Source organism: Dasypus novemcinctus, chromosome 23, assembly GCF_030445035.2.
Source record: "Dasypus novemcinctus isolate mDasNov1 chromosome 23, mDasNov1.1.hap2, whole genome shotgun sequence".
Taxonomy (NCBI): domain Eukaryota; kingdom Metazoa; phylum Chordata; class Mammalia; order Cingulata; family Dasypodidae; genus Dasypus; species Dasypus novemcinctus.
The window spans coordinates 52280005-52296775 of NC_080695.1; the positions used below are offsets into that span (position 1 = coordinate 52280005).

Genomic DNA, 16771 nt, shown 5'->3' on the forward strand with positions numbered 1-16771 from the left:
TGGCAGAGAGAGCCATAATCGCCTTGCCCAGCCCCTCCTTCAGCCCAGAAGGGGAGTGTTATTGGAGTTGAAGGAGGTGAACTACTTGTTCTGGTCTCTCTTTTTTCCCTCTTCCCTTTAAGGTTGTTTTCCTCTGTTCCATGCAGGGATGTTCTCTTGAGCTGGGTAGCAGTCTGATTTCATTCATTTTTATAATACCTTGAAAATCTTCAATGGTCCACAAAGATTTTGTTTTATTCTACCAAGAGACCTTTGCTAACAGCATTCTGCTTTCTACCAAATGGCTTTTTGTTTAACATTGAAATGTCTAAAAATAATGATAAATGAGGGGGACTTTTCACATGAGCTGAAAGGCAGGGAGGTGTGGCATGGGCGCAGGCCTCTGATTTGCTTCTAAAGATGGGCCCTCCAGGCTGGCACAACAAGGGGTAGATGAGAGAGAAGACAATCACACTTAGCACACTTCTGCAGCCCAGTTACCAGCGACAGTTTACAGGTGTTGGGAGACCAGAGGCAGCCTCAAGCCACCTTCCCCAGCGCAGTTTCTTAAGCTCCCTTAAAAACAAAAGCGTGCTTGTCTCCAGGGCTCTAGAAACTGGGTGCAGAGCTCACAGCTCCTCCTCCAGCCTGGGTGCTGGGTGAGAAGGTGCAGTGCTCCCCCAGGTGGCAGCCAGGTCGGTCTCTCCCCCATCTCTCATGCTGAGTCCCAGGCACTGACCTGGGGTTCTAGATTCCCTGGCTCCAGGGTGGGTCCTGGGAAGTAGCATTTTCCAAGAGGCTCCCAGCTTGGCTTGGTAGGTGGTAAGGAGTGTCTGGGATAGGCTAGTAGTTCTCAAACTCCAGGCTGTGTGAATGAGAGTGGCAGAGGTTATGAAAGGGGGGCTTCCCAGGCCCTATCCCCTAAGCTCCTGGTCCCGGGGCTCAGGTGGGGCCCAGGAATACTGTGTTTCCACGAGCCTCCCCACGACTCTCCTGCATATGATCCGAGGACCCACGGCGTGTGTGTGGGGAAGGGGTGCAGATATCCTCGGGGCATCGGGGGTGGTTCCTGAGCTTATGCGTTCTTAATGAACTCCTGGGGGCAGCCCTGAGGCACTGGAGCATCCTCTGAGGCCTCTGCTGATCATTTGCCATCATAGCCCCCTCCTCTCCAAACCGGTCCTCACCGGTTCTCAGGAAGTCTGGCCAAGCAAGGCTTCCTTCTGGACTCATGGCAGTCACTGCAGTGCTCCTGCAATGTGTCCACGAGCCACGTATGCTAGGCAAAGAGGCTTCCTCTGTCAGGTAGGTTTGGGGCGTGGCACTGAGCCCAGGGACTCAGATCTGAGTTAGAATGCTGGTGCTGCCACCTCCACCTGGGCGGCTGCTGCAGGTCAGCTCTCCTACCACGCTTCCCCTTGCCCGGCTGTGAAATGGGGACAGTAACAGGGTGCACCACGTGGAGGTTGGGGGAGCACAGGAGTTAACTCACATAAAGCTCCCAGCTCCCTGCCTGCTGGCTCCTTGAAGGGCTGCCTGCCAGAGCCATGCCCCTTCTCCAGGGCGCCAAGATGTTTGACAGCTGGGAGCCACGTGTACCCACTGTTTGTACCTCAGGACAGTGTTTATACCCAGACACCACTTCTCCCAGATTTGGCATGGTGCTTAGTACTTGCCGAGGTTCACGGAGCACATTTGAGCAAATGCTGGGTTATGGGGTACCTCTCCCCAAAACTCATCTGCCCCATGCATGGTTCTCCTGAAGGCAGGTGAGGCCCTTGCGATGGACGTGTTGACACCAGAACGGAAGAGTGGTCTCGGGTGTTGCACGACCGCAGCGACATGACTCCTGGATGAGGAGGGAAGCGGAGGGGACTTGCACCCGGCGCTGCTTTTTGATGGACAAGTCCATGAAACCTCACTCACTACGCAGGACCTTGAGCAGGTCTGGGCGTGATGACAGCCCAGCACATTAGGCCCTGGAAATCGGGGCCCTGATCTCCCACCAGGATGGGCAAGACGTGGCGTAGGGGTGGCAGGTGGGTACCCAGCTGAGGTCCCATGAGTAGGACCACAGTTCCGAGGTGAGCAGCTCAGCCTGACCTTGTCCATTCTTGGATGTCGAGCATACCCTACTCCATCCCGGGACCTGCCATCTGATTTCCTGAAGGCCAGTTGGGAGCACCAAGCAGCAGGCCACTCTGCCTGGAGGCAGGAGTGCTCTGGGAGGGGGAAGGGGGGCTGTTCTGTAGTCTTTCCTGCTCTCTTGCCCAAGTGGACAATGACCTTGGAGCTCAGCGGTTTCACTCAGTCGTCTTTCCCGCCTCTGCAGCATATTTCTTAAATCAGAACGAATGTATTCCAGACACAAATCTACTCCAAACCAAGACAAAGAAAATTAGAAATATCTGAGCAAACAGACCACTTTTCTTTACGTCGCCAAGCCTAAAGTAAAAGAGCACATGCCCTGCCTCACTTTCCAAGTTGTACATATTTGTCACTTGACCCCCTAACACATTCCCCAGCCTGGAAGTCCCTCCTGCAGGGCCCAGGGAGCCCCTGGCTTGGGCTGTGGGCACTGTCCTCTGTCCCCCGCAGACAACTCTTCCACCCAGGAGTTTCTCCTCGGCCTTTCCGGGGTAACCCTGCGTTTGGACACACAGGTGGCTTCAGGAAGGTCCCCAAACCTTTCCAGTTTTTCTGGATAGCACCCTGAGCCTGGGGGTAAGGTGCCATTTCCTAAAAGAAAGCCAGGGCAGCGTGCAAGTGCTGCCTCCCGCCGCTGGCCAGGCCTGGAATCTGGACAAAGCAGGCGGGGGCTCCTCACCCAGAGGGGCACTCCGGTGTGGGCGCGGCGACTTCGGGGTCTCCACGCTGCCCCGCTCCCCGTCTTGCCCATGGAGGCGGCGCGTCCTCGGTCTCCTTTGCCCGAGCTGGTTCCCGAAGACCCGCGCCTCCTGCGCCGGGCGATAGGGGGCGAGAGCGCGCGAGCGGTGCGCGGTCCCTTTAAGGCCGTTGGAGCCCAGCTAGCTCAGGGGCGGGGCGGGGCTCCCATGTGTCTTCTCTTGCAGTTGGGAGCGGGTGGAACGGAGGCGCCGCCAGATGAGGCGCCGCCAGATCAACCGCCAGAGGGAGCCCGCCTCCCGCCGCACTGGGCTTGACAGCGGAGCCTGGCGGCAGCGCGGCAGACAGCCGGCTCGAGGCGCCGGGGGCTGGCGCTAGGGAGCGCCGGGGACGGCGGTGACCGGATCAGCGGCGGGGACCGGCTCGGGCTCCTGGCACGGGCAGGTGCCCGGGAGCGGCGGGGAAGATGCCCGCGGGCTCCGGCGTGCTCCTCGTGCTGCTCTCGCTCTCCCGCTCGCTCCGGGTAAGTTGCCGCCCCCGCGCCGGGCTCCCGGGAGCCCGAGCAGCGCGCTCCCCGCCCCGCTGCCCGGCGCCCGCGCTCCTCTCGGTCTCCCGCGGTCGGCATGAGTGGGAGGCGCCGGGGCGGCGTGGGGCGGTGGAGCTGAGCGGGGCGAGTGGGAGCGGCGGGCGGGGCTTGCGAGTTTCCTTCCTAGCTCGGGGCCTGCGGCCGCCACCCGAGGCTCGGCTCGCCGCGCCGGGACAGGCTGCCCGCTGGCGGAGCCCCGCGCCCTCCACCGCCCGAGAGCCGCGCGCCTTTGGCGTTGGCGCACGCGGGCCAGGCGAGCCTGGCGCGGGCCGTCGAGGCGTGGGGCGGGGTCCGCGGCGCCTGCTCGCACTTCGGGGTGCCGACCTGGACCATCGGGGTGGGTGGGTGGTGGATGTGGACCGCGGGGCACCCTCCCCGCAGAGCCCCGCCGTGGCGCGGGCGGCAGCCACAACCCGCCGGTGCCCTCGCTCCTCGACGGGCGGACTGGGCCCGGGGCACCGGAGCGGGGAGCGCGCTCGAGCATGGGGAGCCGGCGCCCAGGCCTCAGCTGGTCTCGGAGCCTCGCGGGGTGTGGGGCCTGGGCGCGCGTGCGGGGCTGCTGGCTGGCAGGAGCCCTGGGCGGAGGTGGCAGGGCCGCGGGAGTTGCTGCAGGCACTCCCTCTACTGGCCGATCGGCCTGGCTGCCTCCTCCTGGGCCGCGCTGTTGTAACCTCGGACATAAGTGCCCACGGGCGAGGCCCGCTCCCAAGCCTCGGGGGCGCAGAGCGGCCCTGGGCGCATGCCCAGGGTCGGGCAGAAACTTTCCTGGAGGAGTTTCGCCTCCTCCCGGGACGCGGGTGGTCTTTGGAGCTGCGTTCCCCACAAGCAAAGCCGCATTCGGCAGCTTTTCCCAGCAGCCACTCCGCGCCCCGCTCTGCCTCTACCGGGGTGCGTTTGGCAGGAGGTGTGCCTGCCTCCGGCACTGGAGTCAGGGTGCCAGGGACCTCCGAGCTTGGGGCGGCCTCTCCGAGCCGAAACTGGGCGCTTGGGACAGGAGGAGGCGGCCGGCAGGGAGGCCAGTTCCTCTCCCGCAGCTGGTGAAGGAGCGGTGGAGGGGTGTTGGCGACTGCGCTCAGGGCTCCGCGCTCTTTCCTTGGTCGCGGGCTGTCTCCCCGTGACACAGGTGGCTTTCTCTCCCGCTAGCCCCCAGCCCCTGTGCTTGCCCGTGGGGCCCACTTCCCGCAGCCAGGGAGGGGTCCTTTTGCCCATCCCCAAGCTCCCGTACCCCCTCCCTGCCATCTGGATGTCCTCTGAGGCAGGAGAGCCGAGCGAGCCTTTCCCGTCAGCTGGCGCAGCTGCTCTCCTGGTTGGCTGAGATGGGGGGCTCTCCTGGATGGCTGATGAGTGTCACAGGAAGAGGGTACAGGCCTGGAGCTGGACCCCCTATCCCTGACCTCTTGGCAGCCCCACTCAGAGCTGGTTTCTTGATTCTTGGAGACTCTTCCTGCTCTCCTAGGCCTTGCCTCCCTGTGGGGTGATCTGCGGGGAGCAGACTTCAGTAACCTGCTCCTCCCCCTCCCCTGAAGCACAGTCTTGAGCCCACAGGGGAAAATGGCTCTGCAAAGGGTGGGCTGGACTCTGTGCTCCCAGCCCCTGGCCCCCTTCCTGAGCCCCAGCTCTCCTTAGCAGCTTCCTTGGCTGATGCTGGACTCCTCCTGCTGCTGCCATGTGGACACTTCCTCCCCTCCTTGTGGTCGCCTCCCTGGAGGCCCCTGATGAGCCCCCAGCCTTGCTGCCAGCCTGCCCTTGACTCCTGGTGGCGCATGCTCCAGGTCACTGGGGGGCAAGGCACCCAGTCTTGCCTCCTGCTCCTGTAGGTGCCCAGGGGCCAGAGGGCAGCCAACACCGCACCTGGCAGGAGCCTGTGGCCGTCAGGGCTTCGACCCCCATGCTGCCCTTGCACAGCTGACCACACCAGGTGGTGGGCTTTGGGGCTGTCAGCTTCATTCTACTTTACTCTCCTTTCTCTTCTTAGGCACATACTGGGCATCTTACATCCAGACAGGCCTATAAGTCTGGGTTCTCAGAAGATTACAGGGCACTGATCTCCCAAAATGTTCTGGAAGGAGAGAAGCTGCTCAAAGGTAGGGACAGGGGTGTGGAGGGGGGAATGAGTGAGAGGCCACGTTCTGGAGTGGGAGAAGCATTTAGACTGAAGTCAAGGTCTGGCTGGTCCTAGAGCTGTGCTGGCTCCAGCACGGAGGTTGGGGGTACAAATGGGTGCCCTGAACGGTGTTTGACTCTCAGGGGAATGATTGGGAATCCCCATGTTTTAGAATGAGGCAAATTATTTCCTGGGCAACAAATTAGAACTGGTATGTAACGTCACCCAAATAACATGCAGAGAGACTTTCTTACCAAGGATTTTTATGTATGAAATTCTGGATTCTTAAATTATCCCTGCTCTGAAATGCATGATAAGGCAGATGATGTTGTCCCAAATGTGGTAAGCAAGCCCACAGCTGTTCTGTTCACAAATGTGGCATTTATTTTCATTACTGCCCCACTGACAGCATGGAAACACACATGCAGGGGGGAGCTGCCAATTAGTCAGATCGTAATTGCAGGTTTATATCCACATGTGTGATGGGAATCTCGGTGACAGCTTCAAAACTCCGATGACAACAGATCATCCTGCGAATCAATCTGTTTCCTTTCAAGACAAACTAATTAAACTTTGTATTTGCATGGGAGGGAAAATAAATCAGTCTTTCCGGTTCCGAGGTTCTCATCTCATACAGCTACCTCCTGCCTCTCTGCCTTCCCTCTTTGCATAAGTTCCCCAGAAGTGGGAGCCTTTAGCTGATTTCAAAGTGATGGGGGGAATGAACTTAAAATAAAGTATCAAAGTGAAATTTCAACATTGATGCCTAAATAATCCCCAACCTGCTGGCTCCCCCCAGTTATATTTTCCAGCTTTCTAGCACTTTGTGATGAGGTGGGAGCATAGAGTCTCCCTTCAGGAACTGGGGGGGGGGGGGTTGTTTGTGTGTGTGTGTGTGTGTGTGTGTGTGTGTGTGTGTGTGTGTACATGCCTTCAGGAACTGGCAGCAGGGTGTGTGTGTGTGTGTGTGTGTGTACATGCCCATGGAGTGAGCTGACTTTTCAGATCCTCATCCCTTGTGAGGGAGCTTGTTGGCCTGACCTGGCTATGTGAATCACAATTTTAATTTTATCTAGAATCCGCCTCCTTATACTCACCCGTTTTTTGGTTTTTTCTTTTTAAGATTTATTTATTTCTCCCCCCCTGTTGTCTGTTCTCTGTATCTATTTGCTGAGTCTTCTTTGTTCGCTTTCTGTTGTTGTCAGCGGCACGGGAATCTGTGTCTCTTTTTGTTGCGTCATCTTGTTGTGTCAGCTCTCCGTGTGTGCGGCGCCATTCCTGGGCAGGCTACACTTTCTTTCGCGCTGGGTTGCTCTCCTTACGGGGCGCACTGCTTGTGCGTGAGGCTCCCCTACGCGGGGACACCCCTGCATGGCAGGGCACTCCTTGTGCGCATCAGCACTGCTCTTGGGCCAGCTCCACATGGGTCAAGGAGGCCCGGGGTTTGAACCGCAGACCTCCCATGTGGTAGACGGACGCCCTAACCACAGGGCCAAGTCCACTGTCCTGTACTCACTTGTTATCTGAACTGACTGCTAAGGCTGCTGTGTGATGATATCAATCCTCACATTGATCGCCAAAAAAACAAAACAACCCAACAACCACCACCACCTTCTAGCAGTTGGCCTAGAAGCAGAGTGGACATGCCGTGGAGGCAGGCATGTGGGATGGGGCCTTTGCAAAAGATGAGGCACTGATTGGGGTTGGTGTTTGGTGTCTTCAGCAGCCTTTCTGTGCCAAGCTTTTGCCTGGTCCCTCATCGAAAAGTTTAGAAGAGTAGTGGCTTCTGTTGGGCGAAAGGTAAGAACCGTGGAGAGAGAAGTGTAAAAGGCACAGCCCTCCCCTGTGGCCCGAGGCCACTCTCAGGCGACTGGTTAAATGAAACCAAACAGCCCCCCGGCAGCTGATCGGGCCCCCTGCATGCCATGGCCTGGCCAGCGTGTTCCGGAATCGGGCTGCATGGCCCACGAGGAAACTGAGGTTCCAGGATGTGGCAGCAACTGCCCAAGTTTGGGCCCAAAGTTTCCAGAATCTTCTATCCTCTGTGGCCTCCAAAATCAACTGTCATTTTAAAAAAAAGCACCCTCCATGGCCAAAGACAGTGCCCACACCCCATACAGAGAGGCGACCCCACGGGCAGATGGATGTTTGTGGCTTAAAGATTGATTAAGTTGCTTACATTTTAGAAATATATATTTTAACCGAGTCTTAGGGTGAGGGGATGTGAGGCTTTGCGTCATAATAATAAGGTTATAGCAACATCAAGTTCAGGGCCAGGACAGGTGCTGGGCCTTCTGCACAGGACATGTGAGTTAACCCTTCCAGAAGCCTCCACGGGGGGGGGGGGGGGGGGAACTGTTCCCATTTGATGGATCAGAAACATGATGGGAGCAGCTCAGGATCAGCCCCCTGAGCCATCTGACCGGCTTCCCTCCCGCCCTTTTCCCCTTCAGCTGCTCGTGTCTCCTGTATCCCTCTGAAGATGATGGTTTTGTAAGGGCTGAAGCTATGTGGGTGCAGGAGGACACCCAGAAGCGTGGGACCATGGTCCTCTGTGAGCAGCCGTCCAGCAGAAGGACGTGGTGCCTGCTGCTCGCGGATGTCTGTCGTCAGCAGAGGCCCCGTGGGCAGGCGGGCGGGCGGTGCCAGTGGCGGGCAGCCTGCGGGTGCGCCCGGCCGGACACGGGGTTCTGTAGTGCCCACCCCATGTTTCTGCCCTGGACAGGAGCCTGCAGCCTCGGAGCTGCCTCCCCTCGGCTTTAGGCTGTGCTGGCGCTGGGGGAGGATGGAGAACGATCGCCAGGAGGAGCCAGTCCAGGCCACCTTGGCGTGAGCATGGGCTGTCCTACGCCACTCGCCGTGTGCCCGGGCACCAGCAGCGGGGTTGACAGCCACAGCACTGGGTCCCACGAGGCCACCCATCACCCAAGGGCGGGCACCCCGATGCTGCTTCCAGAGGGCCATGGGGGGGCTGGCTCACGCATCTCCGTGGGTGCCTGCCTGGGGTTTTGAGGGACCTCCTGTCCCACCATTGTTGCAGGCGCGTCCTGCGGCTCTAGAGCCTCTGGCAGCACAGTGTGCCCGGGTGCCTGTGGCGTCCTCAGCGGGTCCTCAGTCATGGCTGGCGGCCAAGCCCTGCACCTGCACCTCACGTCGGCTCTCCTGAGCTCACAGGCTGCTTGTGCTCCGGTGACTAAACAGCAACTTGAATTTTAGTACAAGCCGCCAGAGCATGTAGCTTCTTTCGTTTCTCAAATAGTAATTTTCTAATTCCATCCTTCAGGGTTATTTTAGCTCAATGAAATTAATATGCAAGTTTAAACAAAATATATTTGCTATGTAGTTGACTGTTGTTTGCCTCATATGGATTTCACAGTGTGGATGTTTGTGAATTCTTTTAGGCCGTATGTGGAGGTGCTTAGAATGAGGCCAGGGCCTCCTCCCTCCCTCCCCCTTCCTCTCCCTCCCTCCATCCTTCCCTCTTTCCTTTTCTTCTCATCTCATTTCTTTTCTTTCTTTTCTTTTCCTTTTCTTTTTCAAGCCTAATTAAGTTGATACCAGAAGTTATCACAAACAGAGATGGAGCAAGCAAGCGTTCATCTTTTCAAAGAACGTGCCTAATATTCTGATTTTTTGAAAAAACAGTTTTTCCTCCACGTGAAGTCCAGCTTACACAGTCCTGCAGGCTGGGTGAAGTTTCTTTTGTCAAGGGCAAAAAATTTCTTGCTTTGTAAAAGCTGGAGGCACTTGTGAGTTCTTTTAAGCCCTGGGGGGAGAATGTGGCATGTGGCCAGCCAGGCCGGTCAAATTGTTTGCTTTCTGTCAAAATGGTCAGAATTCGAGGCCTGTGGGCTGCTCCTGGTGGCCCCCAGCCCTGCTCGCCTGTTTTCTGCTCTGTCTTTGTGCGTGTGTCTTCCCTCCAGTTTCAGAAGAAAACAGAACAGGACAAAACAAAGCCCCCTTAGTTACCTTTGACCAGCATGTGCTCCAAGGACTAACTAGTTCCCTCTAAACTCCCATGATGGGCAAGGGAGAGGACTTACCAGCTGTAAATAATGCATCCCCCGCAAATGACGCCCATGTCACAGGCTGTCTGCAGAGGGCGTGTTCCAGGTGACCTCTCGCCTCCCCTAACTGCCTTTCCAGGGAGGAGCTGCTCCCTTCTTGCTTGTGTTAGTTTCCTGCTGGGCGGTAACAGATTTCCCCACATCCAGGTCTTAAATCACACGCATCTAGCCTCTCACACTTCTGGAGGTTGGAAGTCCCACCAGGTGTCCGACCAGGGTGTCAGCTGGGCTCCCTTCCTCTCTCCAGGGGAGACTCCTTCTGCTCCCCTCTCCAGCTCCAGAGGCCGCCCTGGTCCCTTGGCTCATGGCCCCTCCCTCCCTCCATCCTCAGAGCAGCAGCCAGCGCCTGCTCCTCCCCACTCGCCCCTCACCTCCTGCTCATCTCCTGTAGTAACACTCATGCTTCCTCGGCCCCTCTCGGGCCGTCTCCCATCTCAGGGAACTTGGCTTCATCTGTTCCGCAAAGCCCCTTTAGCCGGGCCAGGGAGCCGGTGGCCTGGTCCTGGGTCCTGGGCTGGGACGTGGGCGTGTCGGGTGACGGAAGGTTCCGAGGGGCACATGAAGCATTTCCCTCTTGGTGTTGCTTACCAAGAACTTGCCTGTGGCAGGCCCCGTGCAGCGGACTTCAGTGAATTCTCCTGGTAACCTCAGCATTTGTGCTAGCAACCCCCTTCTACTGGTGGGGAAACTGAGGCCCAGAGCTGTCGAGGAACTGGCTCAGGGCCTGGGTCAGCAGGGTCTGTCTGGACTCGTGGTTCTCAGTGCCGCCTGCTGCCAGAGTCCAGCTCTGCCTGTTTCAGGAGCTCCCGCCCTGAGACCCCTCCTTCCTCTGCACTTGGGGCGCTGGCTGGCAGCTGCTTGGTGGGTGCTGGTGGGACACCGTGCTTTCGAGGTGCTGAAACAGGGCAGGCTGGAAGCCGATGTCGGGGCCACCTCGGCTGCTCTCCCTTGGCCCTTCCGCGTGCACTGCGTGTTCTTGCCGATGGCACGTGGAGATGTAGGAAGAATGAAAGTTAGGATTCAGCGACAGATGACCTCCTGAGGCCACGGCCTGCACCCCCGCCTCGCTCACGGCCCACGGTCCTGGGGGCCTCCTCTGGGAGTGGTAGGGCAGCAGCTGCGGTCGAGGGGCACCACGTTGCCTGTCCACATGGAGTCAGTCGAGTCATTTCAGACGCCAGGGCGCAGCAGTGGTGGGCACCCAGCCGGGCTGGGGGTTGGGCAGAGGCCCCTTCCAGGGCCGCGTGCACCTCGCTGCATCTGACTTGAGAAATGGCGGCTTTTCTGTTTTGCTGCACAAATGCAAGTGTGTCGCCACCCACCCCGATGGGGTTGGGGAACCCTGAGTCCCACGCTTGCTGAGCAGCAGGGCCCAGGCTCCTGCTTCCAGGGCACCAAGGGGGAAGCTCAGGTTGAGGCACGCAGCAGGGTGCAGGGGTGTGCAGAGCTCCTGCTGGGAGAGCGGGCCAGGTGGGTGGTGCCACAGGTCCCCATTGCAAAGTGATGGGGACCGGGAGCCCTGCGCCTCTGCACTGTCCCTGGTCCCAGCCCAGCCCCCTGTGGAGGGCAGAGTGGCATCCATCTCAGATCCCCCGGCCTATGACCTGCAGAGGTGATTCATTAGGAAGCAGTGTGGGGGACATCCTGGCCCCCCAGGGGATCTACATCCCACATAGAGGAGAGGCTCAGAGCCAGGGCAGCCCTGTGGAGGTGGAGATGGGGCCACAGGTCAAGGACAGGCCCACACCCACTCCTCACCAGAGAATTCCTTTCCTTTTTTTTCTCTTTATTTTTTAAAATGCTACATACAAAAAATATAAGAGGTCCCCATATACCCCCCACCCTCTTCACACCCCTCCTCCCACATCAAAAACCTTGTTCATCATCATGGGACATTTGTTGCATTTGGTGAATACATTTTGGAGCACTGCACCGCATGGATAGTGGTTTACATTGCAGTTTACACTCTCCCCCAGTCCACCCAGTGGGCCGTGGCAGGACATACATTATCCACATCTGTCCCTGCAGTACCACCCAGGACAACTCCAAGTCCTGAAAATGCCCCACATCATATCTCTTCTTCCCTCTCCCTACCCTCAGCAGCTACTGTGTCCACTTTCTCCATCTCAATGCTATAATTTCTTCCATTACTAACCATAGTAGTTGCATAGTAGAATATCAGTAAGTCCACTCTAATCCGTACTCTATTCCTCCATCCTGTGCACCCTGGCATGGTTATGTCCACTCCACCTCTATCAAGCGGGGGCTTAGATTTCACTTGGTTGGTGGCTGGGATTCTCCTGCTTGCAGTTGTTGGCACTCTTGGCTCCCTGGTGTGGTGGTTGACTTTTTCACCTCCCTGTTAGCTGGTGGGGCAAGTCCAATAAACCAGAGTGTAGGAGTTGCAAGTGTTGTTCCTTCCCGCCCGGCCCCGCCCTGAATTGGTGCTGATTTTCTCCACAGCCCTGGAAGTTGAGGTCTGCACTGGCACTGAGCAGGAATTTCCGGGGACTAGGCCTGCTGCAGCCAGCTCCAGGGAGAGCCTGGCTTCCTTAAGCCCCAGGGCTTGGTGTTTAGAGGACCTGGAGCTTTGCAATTCCAAGGCTTGGCATCCTCTGGGAGAGCTTTGCTGTCCCCGTGTGTGTCCGCTGGCAGCGACCAGCCTTTGGGGCAGCCCCGGTGGGCGGTTGAGACCACATGTGAGGCATTTAGGGTAGGAAGAGAGTGTTTCATGGTATAAAGTGTGGCACAGGCACCCTCATCGGAATTAAAGTGCATTCACAGCGTTTGTTCTCCTCCCATTGTCTTCTGGTCTAGCGAAATCTAGACAAAGATTACCACGCAGATAAGATGGAGTAGAGTCTTTTGTAACTATTTTGTTACCCTAGAGGTCTGTGTTTGGGAGAGGATTGTTTAACGGAGGCGGCGCTGCTGCTGGGCAGGAAAAGGCTTGCTCTTGCTTCCCTCTGCTGACGAGGTGGGAGGCCGCCTGTGGCCCCTGGTGGGGGAGGCTCAGGTAGGGGCCTTTTGGAGAACATGTCTGCTCTCTCCCCAAAACTGCTTTCCTGTGGCCACGCTAAGGCCCTCTCTCTGCCTCTGGGCGGCTCGTTCCTGGGTCTCGGGCAACCTGTTTCGGCTACCAGGCCTCACTGAGGGCAGATGGCCAGCACAGCTGCTGGAGCTCCGTCTCCTGCCCCGTCGCTGCTCCGGGGCCTGTGGGGTGGGGGCTGTCACAGACAGGGCTGTAGCATGTTGCTGTGTTTCCTGAGACGGTGGTGGGAGGGTCCCTCGGGGTACCTGGCAGGGATGGGGGCTCTAGCACAGGCAGCCTGCTGCCTCGACTCTCTTCCTGGGGGAGCACAGGGAACCCCAGGGCCAGTGATGGGGATGGGGCTGGGCTCAGGCCATCCAGAGAACGTCCCCTGCAGCTGGGAGCCTGAGAGCCTCAGGCCTGGTGCTGCCTCTCCGGCAGGAGGCTGCAAAGAGCCGCCAAGCTCCGGAGAGAGGATAAGGCTCCCGATGCTGCTATGTGTCTGGTCACTTGCATCTCAGGGTGGCTCGACCAGGAGCCAGGGGCAAAGCCCGCTGGCCAGGGCAAGGCGGGAGGTTTTGCAGCTAAGTTCTCGTTTTTTTCCTGATGTTCAGCTTGAGTTGTGTGTGGAGCCTTTTAAAGGGAAGGATACATTTCCCTCTCTCTGTCTTTTTACTGGAGTCTTCACGGGGTCTGGCTGACTCATGTGGATGGACCCCACCAGCCTAAACTAATGGATTCTATAAACATGATGCACAGCATCACCTGGAAACCTTTGTCAGAGTCAAGGCCTGCCCCCTTGAAGTGTTGCTGAGAAGTTGTCACTGAGGGAGCCCTCCTCCTGCTGGTGGCATGGGCACCCCACTGCCCCACCTGGACTGCCCCTCCCACTGCCCTGTGATGTGGCAGCGTGGTCAAGCCCCTCTTACAAAGCAGGAGAGGCAGGAGCTCTACCGAGTGGAGCCAAGTCACTGGCTGGATGAGCCCACTGACAGGGTGCCAAGTTCCTGGGGTTGTCTGCCTGGCCTGTAGCGTCTAGATGGCTCTGGAGACCTCAGGAGCTCCCCTGTTTGAGGCACTGTTTACTGTCAGTGAGATCTTCCTGAGATGTGCATTAGTGTAACCTCTGGCATGACCTCACGACTCACTTTGAAATATCATAGCCATAAAAACTCGTTTGTGTTTAATATTTGCCCCCTTTCATCTAGGTCTTTTTCCAAATGTCTCAGTACTTGGTGCTTGATAATAATCCCTTGATGCCAGAGAGGCTCATCCCCGGGAGTATTGTCCCATGCTGCGGGGGACAGTATTGAGTTTATATGCTGAGTTTGGCTTAGAGAGAGGCCACAATTGATCAACAAGGAGGCTTTCAGCAGGTAAGTATTAGATAATATACATTTCTAGACTGAGTTTCAATTTCATAAGAACAAGGTTTGTAAGTATTAAATACAAGTATCAATATCAAGGCCCTGGCACATTGGTCTGTCCTCTTTCACTAGATACTGCGCATGTAGTCTAGGGACTCTCACTACTCTATTAGAGAATGTAGCAGGACTCCCCAGAAAGGAAACTCAATATTCTGTAGGTTATTGTGTGGGTTTCCACCTATCAAGACAACACCACATGACCACATGAACACATTCTTGTTCCATAGAGATTGCCCAGGAGCACCCCTCCCCACACATTCCCCCACCACTGACACTCTGCACCAGTGATCCACCCCTGCCACAGTTGTGACCCTTCTGCAATCCAAAACCTACCCCATAAACCCAAAAAACAAAAAAAATAATAATTAAAAAAAATTTTTTTTGCACTGTGCCTTTCATCACTGTAAGATCTGTCATCATTTATGTATATTGGCAATTTCTGCTGTGTGTTCCCCCAGTGTGTTTTGTTTTTTTTTACTTTATTTTCTAAGAAGTTTTGGGTTACAGAAAAGTCACATAGGAAATGCAGGGGATTCCCATATACCTACCCCCATCCTCTCCTACCAATAACATCCTAAGTGACTAGGGTACATGTGTTACAATTGATGAACAAATATTGAAGCATTGCTACTAACCATGGTCAGTGGTTTATATTATGATTTGCATTTTGCATTGTACACATTTATAGGTTCTGAACAGTTGCAGTGCCCCAGAATTGCCCTGCGTTCCATCCATTCTTCCCTTCCCCTGCCCTCGGAACCTAGGCAACCCATAAGTTTCAGTTTTTGAAGAATAAGGTTCAGTTACGTCCATTAATAGTGAGGGCTTGACGTACTGGTCTATTTTCTTTTACTCCACACTGCCAACTTACTCCAGACATTCTTGCCCTTCTGTTTGAGGAGGTAGAGAACTCCCCAGGATGGGGATGTTTATTGTATGGGTCTCCACCCCGAGATGACACTCTGCCAAGGTGAACACATTCATGTTCCATAGAAGTGTGCCCCTCTCCCACACGTCCCCCACCACTGGCATGCTGCACCTGGGACCTGCCCCTGCCTTATTTGCCAGAAGGACATTCCCACCATTGTGGCTTCAACCACAGACCTACAGATGCTCTGAGTCCCCTGTTCCTTGAGCTGGGCTTAAACAGGACAGCCCCCCTCCAGAGGCTGTCAGCCACTGCACCCCGGTCTCTCAGAACCAGGCTCTCCCCGCTTGCAGGCTGGTGCACCCCATGATCCAGAGTGCAGGCTGCAGAGTCTGGTGCACTCCTGGGGCTCCAACCTCAGCCCCCAGTTACCAGCTAATGGCACTGGGTGCATCCTGTCATCCTGTCTTCTCGTGCTTCCCTTTGACTGAGTGGAGTGACAGTTCCCATTTCAGAGGGAGGTTTAGAGGATTCAGCAGGATGATGCACATAAAGCATGCCGTGCACCGCCCAGCCGTAGAAGCCCCGAATGGGCGGCTTATGCTGCTGGGTGTCGCTCTTGATACTTATTAATGTAAATCATGGGGTCCCTATCCACTCAGCAGGAGGAAGCCAGCTGGGTGGAGCCCGGGTCTTCCCAGAGAGACTGCCAGGCTTCTTACCTGCTACTGGCTCTCGGGGAATCATCAGGCCCAGCACCCCACTCTCCCTCAGGCACTGTGCACAGGATTGACAGCCACCTGGGCCTGGAAACGGCACATTCCTGCTCCAGCAGGGCCAGAGCCACGAGGTGCCCTTCATTGCCACTCGGCCCCCATTGCCGATGTGTGACCCCAAGTTCCCCAGGCCATCCCACTCCAAGGTCCTGTCTCCCAGGATGTGGCTGGGAGCTGACCCCTGGGGCAGTGATTTTCCCATCAGATGGGGGGCTTGATCTAATAGCTTTTTCCTTATTGGCCTTTCCATGTGGAATGTGTGACCAGAGGCATGTTTTTAAAACTGAATAAATAAATGACCGAGCAGCTTCGTTAAAGTTCTGTACGTGCCCGTGGCGGGGGCAGCACGTTAACGTAAGTTATTTATTAATGGGGTCTTGATATAATTGGATTGTATTGGGCCATATTTAATGCTTGAGCCTGGAAAGCTGAGAAGTCAGAAAAATGTTGTTCCCAGGAGAGCTTCATCGGTGGGATCCAAGCTGTAGAAAGCTGTACTTCTTTGTTCTTTCCCACCTCCCTCCAGGTACAAAGATGGGATTATAAAACTTGTCTTATTTAGTTCTCATATATTAAGATACAAATGGAATACCAGGGAGGTGCTGAAGGCTATAAAATTGTGATCAAAAGTCCATCAAATTATAGATCTTCAGTTTTCTGGAGAACAGAGCGGCTGCTGATGAAGGATGGCTGCGACTTGCCTTCTTTTTTCCTAAAGGAGCCTGACAGCTTGACCATTGATCTGCACAAAAGTGTGAGATAAACTTCCACATGGGGGAGAGAATAGAGGCATGCACTCGAAAGGTTAATGGCTGGTAAAGGTCAGTTTTCTATTGAATCCTGGCTAATAAAAATAGCTCATAAGACTTGCCGCTCAACGACAGAGGCCTCTGATGTGTCTTGAAGTTGCGTGTCCTTGGAACTGTATGTGTGGAGGTCTTGGCTGAGTCGCAGGTACTTTTTCTCCTGGGCGAGTGGTGCCTTCGGGGAAGGCAGGGGCATCTCTGAAGTGGAAGAGTGACTGCTGGGGTACTTTTGGTTTAAATTTCACAGATACTCTGAATTGGCTGTCCTAGAAACCACAAGCCC

The 16771-nt window shown here is 56.1% G+C and overlaps 1 protein-coding gene across 6 annotated transcripts in view; it reads left to right on the forward strand.

Annotated features, from left to right (window-relative positions):
- The first annotated feature begins 3127 nt into the window (after nt 1–3127).
- Nucleotides 3128–16771, forward strand: part of LOC101437752 (transport and Golgi organization protein 1 homolog) — a 173929-nt gene continuing 160285 nt past the window's right edge. For 2 of the 6 annotated variants that reach the window (XM_071211307.1, XM_071211310.1), the window contains exon 1: nt 3200–3346. The gene's annotated coding sequence lies outside the window, so the exon portion shown is untranslated. Of the gene's footprint in view, nt 3347–5384; nt 5494–16771 lie in introns of all 6 variants that reach the window. The other 4 variants (XM_071211306.1, XM_071211309.1, XM_071211305.1 and 1 more) reach the window with 4 other exon arrangements.